The sequence below is a fragment of the Heterodontus francisci genome, chromosome 4 (assembly GCF_036365525.1).
Source record: "Heterodontus francisci isolate sHetFra1 chromosome 4, sHetFra1.hap1, whole genome shotgun sequence".
Classification (NCBI taxonomy): Eukaryota; Metazoa; Chordata; class Chondrichthyes; order Heterodontiformes; family Heterodontidae; genus Heterodontus; species Heterodontus francisci.
This window is the reverse complement of record NC_090374.1, coordinates 145,842,863-145,852,582: the sequence shown is the minus strand read 5'-3', so window position 1 is coordinate 145,852,582 and position 9,720 is coordinate 145,842,863. Positions and strand designations below refer to the sequence as shown.

Below are 9,720 nucleotides of genomic sequence, written 5' to 3'. Positions count from 1 at the left end.
TATTTGATTTTACGGCCGTAAATGGGGTCACTGATCGTGTCAGGAACCGGCAGCTTTAAAAGGGTGAAAGGCAGGCAATCAGTGAGTGTGTTGCAGGTAAAGCTTTTGGTGCTGCTTAGCTGTGAGAGCTTCTGTGTTTTATATAATTTGTACACATTTGTAGCTTGTGTACAGGGCTCCAAGTGAGTCTGACTCACTGCAGCTCGGGACCTATCTGTTCTCAGTCAGAAGTGAGTGGAAGGAAGGGGGTTGTGTGTGCCTGCCCTGACGGCTGGAACTTAGAAGATTCTGTCATTGAATCTAGTAACCAGTCCAATGATGGGAATTGTGCATTCTGGAGGTAGCTCTTCAGAGGAGGAGGACCAGGCCCCGATCAGGGGCAGAAGGACAGCTGGGCATGGGCATGCGCAAGCAGCTGGTCAAGTGGCTCACCGTTATGTGGGAGGGAGAGCAGGTGGCAGAGTCGGATGAGAGCAAACACATGTCAGGAGACGTGCCTACCCAACAGGCAGGGTATACAGACCGCGTCTGAGCTACCTGCACCTGTCGGAATGCTAGTGCAGAAGAAGGCTGCATCTGTCACGTGAGACTGTGACATTTCTTTGTGAGATGGTGGAGTGGACATAGCCTCAAACTGCCTCGGTGGTCATCCAATGCTGGTCACTCTAAAGGTGACCGTCGCCCTTAACTTTTATGCTTGTGGCTCTTTCCAAGCGTCGACGGCAGACCTGTGCAGAATCTCCCAAGCAGCTGTGCACCACTGCATAAAGGTTGTGACTGATGCATTGACCAGACATGCTAACAATTTAATTGGTTTCAAAATGGACAACACCAGCCAGGCTGAAAGAGCAAGAGGAGTCACAGCAATAGCTGGGTTCCCAATGGTTCAGGGTGTGATAGACTGTACGCATGTGACAATTATATCACCAGCAGGTCATTCAGGGATATTCATTAACCGAAAAGGCTTCCAGTCATTGAACGTTCAGCTTGTATGCGATCATCACAAGAGAATCAAGCCGGTTTGTGCACGGTACCCAGGGAGTTGCCACAATGCATACATTCTCAGAAACTCTCAGGTGCCTGCTCTTTTCAGTCCCCCAGACAGACTAGAAAGTTGGATACTTGGCAATAAGGGTTATCTTTTGAAGACATGGCTGATGACACCCGTGAGAATCCCAAGAGGTCATACCGAGGAACACTTCAATGAGAGCCATACAACCACAAGAGTGACAATCAAACAAACGATTGGCCTGCTCAGGATGAGATTTAGGTGTCTGGACCGCTCAGGTGGATCACTGCAGTACGCGCCAGCGTGGGTATCCAGGGTAATTGTCGTTTGCTGCGCCTTGCATAATCTGGCGATGGAAAGGGGAGACACCATTGAGGAGGTTCGAGGTAACCATGAGGAGTCATCAGATGAAGATGGAGTTTGAGGAGGACGATGGGCAACACCCACATGAAGGCATGGGAGAGGAAGCAGAATGTCCTCTGGAATTAAGAGCAAGAGAGACCCGGGATGCCCTAATAGACAGGCGTTTCTCCTGAGAGGATTGTTACATGCAAAGATTTCACATTGTGCAAGCACTGAGCCATTGTGGGATTGCGAGAGGGGAAAGAGACGCACATCCAAGGGAAGAGATGATCAGATTAAAAACAACATCATGTCATGATGAATCCAACCCGAGTGTGTGACATCTCATATATAATCGCTTGAACAGTGCAACGATGTCTGATGCTACCTCATGGATGATATATGCAAAGTTAAATGTTCAAAACACAAATTTATTTATAGTGATGTAATGTGCAACTGAAATAAATAATTGGAAGGTAACCCAATGAACCAGATGTGATGTTGCTGTGATTTCATAAAACGTTTGCGGATGCTCTTACGTGTGGACGATCCCTCGCCACCAGACTCACCAGAGTCCGGTGGTTGATCGGGCTGCCGCCCTGCTCTTGATGACTTTGGCGGACGTCCTCTGCCTGCTCGTGGCCTTGCAGGTCACAGCATATCAGGGTGCTCATGAGAAATATCAGGAGCACCCTCTAACACCCTGGGAGTTTGCGGTTGACCTGTCAGTAGCGGAGGGAGCAAGTAGCTGCATGATACATCAGGAGTGCCCTGACAGGAGCTCCCACATGCGATCGGCTGCTGCCCCTCTGCCCTCCTGAGGCTCAACTGGTCCTCAAAGCTGACCTCAGAGGGATCAGCAGCCTCGACCTGCTGCAATCGCATCTGAGTTTGTGCCCTGATAGCCTGGTCCAGGGAGGCTACACTTCCTGTGAGATCATGGATGGCTTCCCGTATTGGCCCCTCCACTGCAGCCGCCAGTCTGTCAATGGAAGATGCCAGCTGGACAAATGCCTGAGAGTTTGCAGCTGCTATGCCCTGGATGGAAGTTTCCAGAGTATGTGCTATGGCTTGCAGGGTCTCTGGCCACTCCGCCAGATGTTCATGCACCGCATGTTGAACCTGCAATTTATCCCCCCGAATGGATGTTCTCAGAGGCACGTCATCAGCTTGCAGCTCTGCACTGGCCTGGCATCCCACACTCCTCTGAGTGTGTGAGGCATCGGCCGGTTCTGCCTCTGGTGGCTGGTCCGGCAATTGTGCGATGCTAACACCCGTAAGTGATACTGTTTCCATGGAGACAATAATCCCAATCATGGTGGAAGTCTCTGCACTGGCACTTGGTGAGGTGCGAGGATGTGACGGTGCGCCCTCTGAGGCGATCTCCTCATCCTCAGAGGAGGACTGGTGAGCCCCCGAGACCCCTCCTGGCCGCTGATTTGTTTCACCTGCAGGGAAAATCAGATTAATCAGTTTGATCAGCACCACAGATTGCAGCACATGTCCCTTGCTGCAGTTTGCACACATTTGTGTGAATCACCTTTTATTAGCACACTTCAATGCATGAGACAATCACCACTTCAACTGCCCCCTCAATCCCGCCCCCCCCAATCCCCCATCACATTATGACTTACTCTCACTTTGACGACCAGGGCCGCCAACCTCGCCATCAACCACGGTGCGTCCTCTGTCACCCCCTACCATCATCAAGGCACCTTCCTCCATACTGGTCAGGTATGCCTGATTGCCCGGGCCACCACCGATCCGGGACCCCTCTCGGGCACTGTGAGCCCTCTTCTCCTATTTAAACAAGGACACCTAGTTTAGACATATGATTTGGTATCTCACATCCTCACCCATTGGGTTTGTTGCTGCATTTCAGCGCGACTGCAATGCAGTGCCCAAATTGAACACGATTGGATGCATCCCAGGCCTGCCCATCCTGTGTCCTAATACATTGCAGCAGGCAAGGACCGCTCATTGCTGGTTTCCACCTTGCATTGTTAGGACAGACTGACCCTTCCCTGACACATTCACAATGAGATTAATGAGGAGTATCCCTTACCCGGGCACAGCGAAGCAGGTAATTGAGCCACTTGTGGCACTGGTGCCATGTCCTCAGTGCCACACAGCGGCTGCTGACCTCCTCGGCGAGCTCCAGCCAGGCCCCCTTGGTCACTTCTGTGGGCCTTCTTCGACCATCGCCATTGAATAATATGTCCCGCCTCGCCTCCACTGCTTGGAGGACGACCTGCAGAGATTCCTCTGAGAATCTGGGGGCTGTGGTGAACCTTCTCCCATCCATCGCTCTGGATTTTGTCTGCAAATGTTGGCCCCTTTCCTGCGCCTGGGCATTGTCACTGTTCCTTCCCTTCTTCACTTTCCAGTCAGCTGGTCACTCGGCAGTTACACTCACAACTCCTCCTCCACTGTATTCCCCTGAGCGGCTGCACCGTTGTACTGCTGCCTGACTTTTTACAGTGCTGTCATTGGCCCCGCCCCCCACATCTCTGTACTCCAGTCTGACTTTTTCAACTTCTGTCAGCCCCCAACTCCACTGAATCAGCCGCCGCGCGCGCCCTGTCAGGTGCTGAATATGCCAAGGGTCCACTAATTGGCAGCCCCTCACATGATGCCAGTGGGCAGGCAGCATGGAGCGGATTCAGAGTTCTTGACTGCTTCCGACCCGGCTGCCCAGGAGTAGGCGAGAACAGAAAAATTCCAGCCGCTGAGTGGAGAAATGAGATGTCTCCTGCTACAGATCTCAGCGGGCAGGTTGATGTGATGTGTTCCATGGTCTGGGACTCATGGCCATAATCGCACTTTGGGTCATGATTCAGTAGAATGGATCCAAGGATGGTAACGAAACTGTGTAACTGAATTATTGCTTTAAATTCATTGCCAGATATTTTTTATGTTTTAAAGCATACAAGACTGAATTCTGTTCTTCTGGTGAGTAGGGGTAATCCTGCCAACACATTAGGCCTTTACTCTGGGCCACTACTTCACCTATTTGATTTGGTGAATAAACATTCATCGGATAATTTACATTTATTTCTGGCTCACTTTTGCACTGTCACACTGGAATTTTGCTGAGGCTTTCAGGAGGGAATGATTTCTCATGCCCCAGCAGAAATATAGGGCAGGATCTTATACTGCCCTTGAAAACTGGAACGGAAGCAGCAGGGCAGAAAACTGGCAGCAGACTGACTGCTTGTTACACACCCCAATAGATTTCTAGAAAAAAATCAAGCAGGGCGGCACAGTGGCACAGTGGTTAGCACCGCAACCTCACAGCTCTAGCAACCCGGGTTCAGTTCTGAGTACTGCCTGTGCGGAGTTTGCAAGTTCTCCCTGTGTCTGCGTGGGTTTTCTGCGGGTGCTCCGGTTTCCTCCCACAGCCAAAGACTTGCAGGTTGATAGGTAAATTGGCCATTGTAAATTGCCCCTACTGTAGGTAGAAGAATGGAGGGGATGTAGTAGAGAATATGGGGTTAATGTAGGATTAGTATAAATGGGTGGTTGTTGGTCGGCACAGATTCGGTGGGCCGAAGGGCCTGTTTCAGTGCTGTATCTCTAAATAAATAAAAAAATAAAATAAAGAGGACATAGAAGTTGGAGCTCCATTCTACGCGCTCCCACTGCTCACTCATCTATCCCACCACCACCACCATAGCCTGTGCCCAATCTGCTGCATCGTCTCCGATGGCCGAATCTGCCCATGCACAGATGCAGGTGAAGCAGTTTTTGGTGAGATCATCAGGGGCTCCACATCCCAAAGGGCGTGGGCCAAAAACATCTCAGCAGTCAGGGCAGGGATCTGAGCAGCCTGCCTCAATCTATACTGAAACCACACAGGATGCACCACGTAGAAGTGGTAAGAAGCATAAAAACAGGCCATTTTCTCACCATGCTAGACTGCCTGCCTGCATCATTGACAACTCCCAGGGAATAGGGCGCAGACCTGCTTGAAGCTATTCTTGTGGTTGCACACCAGCTGTGCATTTTTGGAAGAAAATCCCTTGCAGTTTATAAAAGCTCCTGGCTGCTGTGACAATGCTCAGGTTGCCACATGTGTACCTGTGGGAATCCAGCCAGCGAGAAGATTCTACTCATTCTGGTTATTGCCATCACAGGGGAAATTTACATCACTCCCAGCCCTGGTAAACAATCCAAACATTACCTGCTTTATACATTTATGCGCAGCAGACTGTGAGACCCTCGCTATGTGTCCAATAGTGCCCTGGAAGGAACTAAAGGCAAAAAATTGGAGGTGGTGGTGACTTTCACAACCATTAGAAATGCACGGACGCTAGGTCCATCAGGTAGTAGGTTTTCCTCTAGGAGGCTGCAGATGTCTGAGGCCACCTAATGTGATAACATAAGCCTGCAGAAGCACAGCTGCTCCGGGATTAAGGAAACTGAATCTCTCTTTGTAAACTCTTTTATGTGGGTTATACCTCCTGTGACCTCAGCCCCTGTCCTGAAATCTCCTTTCTGTGCATCTCTGTCTCCTGTGCAAGTGCTGATCCCATCACAACATGTTGTTGCATCTAGGGATGGTGATGGCCTTCCTCTTCTGATGTATTGTCCAACACATCCAACATGGCTACCATCTTGATCCTGTCAGTTTGAAAGGCTCCAAACTTTTGAAAAAGCTGTATCAACACAAGAACTCTCTGCCAAATGTTTGCCAGAAGGAACTGAGACACCAGATGTATTAAGTGAGCTTTTATTCAGAAAACCTAAAAACCCACATGAACTGCAGCTCAAACCTACCTCTGTTCCGATCCCCAGGAAACCAATGCTGGAGGCGTTAAATTTAAATCTAAGTAAAATTCAATATAAAAAGATCTCATTAATGCCTCCTAATGGCTGTGATAACTACCTGCCTGTCTGGGCTAATTAATGTCCAGACTGCGGCAAATAGGTTATTTATTTGCAGGGATCAAAATGTGCCTCCATTATAGAATCATAGAATGGTTATAGTACAGAAGGAGGCCATTCGGCCTGTCGTGTCCACGCTGGCTCTCTGCAAGAGGAACTCAGTTAGTCCCACTCCCCTGCCTTTTCCCCACAGCCCTGCAAATATTTTCTCTAGATAATTATCCAATTCTCTTTTGAAGGCCTCAATTGAATCTGTCTCCAGCACGCTCTCAGGCAGAGCATTCCAGTTCCTATCGCTCGCTGTGTAAAAAAAGCTTTTCCTCATGTTGCCATTGCTTCTTTTGCCAATCATAGTAAAGCGGTGCCCTCTGGTTCACTACCCTTCCGTAAACGAGAACAGTTTCTCCCTATCTACTCTGTCCAAACTCCTCATGATTTTGAATGCCTCCATCAAATCTCCTCTTAACCTCTCTTCTCCAAGGAGAACAGCCCCAGCTTCTCCAATCTATCCATGTAACGGAAGTTCCTCATCCCTGGAACCATTCTTGTGAATCTTTTCTGCACCCTCTCTAATGCCTTAACATTCGTCTTAAAGTGTGGTGTCCAAAATTGGACACAATACTCCACAGTGGCCAAACTGGTGTTTTATACAGGTTCATTACAACCTCCTTGCTTTTGTATTCTATACATAGAGGTTGAACGCAAAGCTTTAATGGAGACTTGTTGCTTCTGCTTAAACGTGCTAACTGTGCAAGAGGACTGAATCACATGATAAGGCATCACTTCCTGTGATGATATACATATCATGTAAACATATATTTAAATGATTATACTTAACATACTAACAAATACACTATCATAACATTGCTAAAGTAAAAGAAAAATACTGCCGATGCTGGAAATCTGAAATAAAAACTGGAAATGTTGGAAATACTCAACAGGTCTGGCAGCATCGTGGAGAGAGAAACAGAGTTAACATTTAAGGTCTGTGACCTTTCATCTGATGAAACCTAGACCTAGACCCCTTTATAGGTCATCCTTATCCTGCAATGTCAGCATTCCTTCTATCTTCCCAGGATCTGAGCGAATACCTGAGCTTGAGTAAATGGCACTGAAAAATTTTATGTGATCTGCCTTAATGGAGCACCTTTTGCTGTTGAAAACCAAACCTTTGTGTCTGTCGGACTCCATTAATAAGTGTAAGTTTCTGTCATGCTCTTCCTCCGTGTGTCCTACTACAGCGATGTCATCTGCAATATACACACAGCCCGAGACTTGCTCTGTTATCTCTGCTGTTGAAATATATCCTGGCTGACCGACAGTCCGAATGGTAAACAGAGGAAACAGTACCTGCCTAAGGAAGTTGTTAGTGCTTGCAACCCTCTTGACAAGTGTACAGATCAATATCCATTTTTTGTGCCTAATTTGGAAAAGTGGTTCACTCCAGCAAACATTGGGTTTGGCTCTTCCAACGTTGGTATCTTATGAGGACATCTCTTTAAGGGTATGTTTAGCCTCCTCGGGGCTAAACTTACTAAAATTGAACCGTCCTTCTCGATTGCTGTAGTGGTGCAACTGCACCAGTCCATGTGATGTTGCATTCATTGAATGATGCCTTGTTTTTCCATTTCATCCAGTTCCATCTTCAACATTTCTCGAGTGTGCACGCTGCATATTTGCAGCCGATTGATTGACAGCATTGCACCTTCTTTAAGATGTAAGACTGCATCCCTGTGGAAATTCCCAACAATGTCAAACCGGTCCAGGTACAACCTCTGAAGATCTTGTATCGATCCAATGGATGTGCACTTGTTTTGACTGTGGTTGTCTTCTGACTGCGTCAGCACATGGATGGTGTCCATGTTAAGTTTGGTGCATGTCAGCAACCCTGCTACTGCTGGTCCTGAAACATCCACTATGTAGAATATCTGAGTAGACCATGTTGACTCTTTGTACCTGTATTCCAAGTGTAGGGAACCTAAACATTTTATTGTTGAGCCACTCTATGCCGTAAGCTTCATGCTTGAGGGTTGGGCCACAGACTTCCATGTCTCTTTATGCATGTCCTTGAGGATGCGGAAAGATAGAGTGTTGGGACTTGCTCCTGTGTCAGGCTTCACTCTCAGTTGATGCCGTCCAGCCTTATTGGGGCAGGCAATCTGGAGTGTTGTAAAAGCTTCTGTTTTGTTAAAGGAATGGACCTGTTCCGCTAGGGTGTCCATGTGAAATAGCTGTTCATCTGTAGTGTCTTCACCTCGATCCACTTCCATTTTGGTCAGGCCCATTTCGTGGATGGGTCCATTCTTTTAGCGATGCCGGGAAGTGTCTCGCCTCCCTTCGCCTCTGGGTGGCGTATTTCTGCAGTTTGAGTTCTGCCATTTTGGCTTCTCCCCATATTCCTGCTGCTGGACCTTCCGAAAAGTTTTGCCTAGTTCCCTCTAAGCCCACATGCCTTGCACATGTCTGTGTATGCCAGGCATCTACGCAGTTGGTTGGAGTGCCCGCAGTTACTGCACATCTTGAACTACCTGTGTGCCTTGGCTATTGTACCAACAGGCATTTTGGATCCTAAGGCTTGCAAACACTTTCTCCCTATGATAATTGCCTCGTATCTGTGTCCGTCCTGTAGTATGCTCTCCATGTTGTGTCCCTTTGGCTTTTCCAGGAGGTCCTTCTGGAATGCCTTAATCGGAATGGAGACGATAACCAACTCCATAATTCGTTCCAAAAGTTCAGTATCAGAGAAGTCATATTTTCTTGCTTTCTGTCTGCATCGGTTAACAAGGTCGTCCAAGCTCTCATTGGTTTTCTGTCTGTACTGCATGAGTTCCAAGTAGTGTACTCTGAAATTGACTTTAATTTTAAGCTGTATTTCTAATGTTGCCCATAGCTTTGATAGATCCTTCTACAGATAAACCAGAGGTATTGATCCTGCACAGACCTTCATTTCCCATGGCGATCCTGATTTTTATCGCTTGTTTCTCTGCATCCACAACCTTGTGGTCTAGGAAACATAGCTCAAATTGAATTCACCTGGAACATCAGATGCTTTCCAGTCCATTTTTGGAAATCTGGCTGCCATTGCCAAAACCTTCTATTCTTTTCGCCCCGTGAGAAGCAAATCTTGCTTTAAAAGTTGCAACAAGCTGTGCTGTCTACAGAGCTGAGCAGGAGCCATGCCCTGAGCTGTGCTGCTGCAGTGCAGGCTTGTGAGCTTGTCGGCAGGAGGAGCCCTGGTGTCTGGGTCAGCTAATGGTGCTCAAGTGCGGTGATGGCGGGGAAAGGAATCCGTGCCAAAACACTGCACTGATCGCTGCGGCTGAAACTACCGATAATTTTGTCTTGCCGGCTCGGGGCAAAGCCGGGAATGTACCCAAATTGCCTTCAATCTCTACTCATACCGTTGCTCTCCCGATGGGAGAGCTGTGATCCAGTTGCAGTGCTTCAGGTAGGGCTTCTGATTTGAATTGTTGTTTCCAGCT

The 9,720-nt window shown here is 48.1% G+C and overlaps 1 pseudogene; it reads left to right on the top strand.

The window, feature by feature from the left end:
* The first annotated feature begins 653 nt into the window (after positions 1–653).
* On the top strand, positions 654–1,433 carry LOC137368830 (putative nuclease HARBI1 pseudogene; annotated as a pseudogene).
* Positions 1,434–9,720: the final 8,287 nt, after the last annotated feature.